We start from the raw sequence: 560 nt of genomic DNA on the forward strand, positions 1-560 counted from the left end.
AAAATATTTATAAAAATATAAAAACATTAGGAAAATATTCCCAGCGTATGAACTAACCTTAAACAAACAATCGAGTGCATATTTGTACGTATAACATAATGGTATAAAATATTTAAATTTAAGGATATTAAATAAAAGATTGAAAACAATATAAAAATAACGTGGGGACATTAGAAAAATCGGCCAGAATGAAACAGATAAGTAACAACCCCAAATATAAATATTAGAATGAAATAACCTAAACCAACAATTGAGTGCGTATCTGTACGAATAACGTAACGATATAAAATTTTTAAATTTAAGGATATTAAATAAAAATTTGAAAAAAAAGAAATGGGACATTAAGAAAACCATCACAACATATGAGGTAACATTGAAATATATTTAAAATAAATAATTAGAGCGGATATGTAAAAAATAAGATGCAACGGTGAGAAGATGGATGAACGTCAGGAAAATATTAGGATGATCGAACGTAGTTTTATGGACTTTTGATTTTGCCACAGTGGTTCCTTGCTGCCATAGTGCCACGGTGCCATGGTGCCTTGGTTCCATGGTGC

This window comes from Capsicum annuum, unplaced genomic scaffold (genome assembly GCF_002878395.1).
Source record: "Capsicum annuum cultivar UCD-10X-F1 unplaced genomic scaffold, UCD10Xv1.1 ctg3390, whole genome shotgun sequence".
In the NCBI taxonomy this organism is placed as follows: domain Eukaryota; kingdom Viridiplantae; phylum Streptophyta; class Magnoliopsida; order Solanales; family Solanaceae; genus Capsicum; species Capsicum annuum.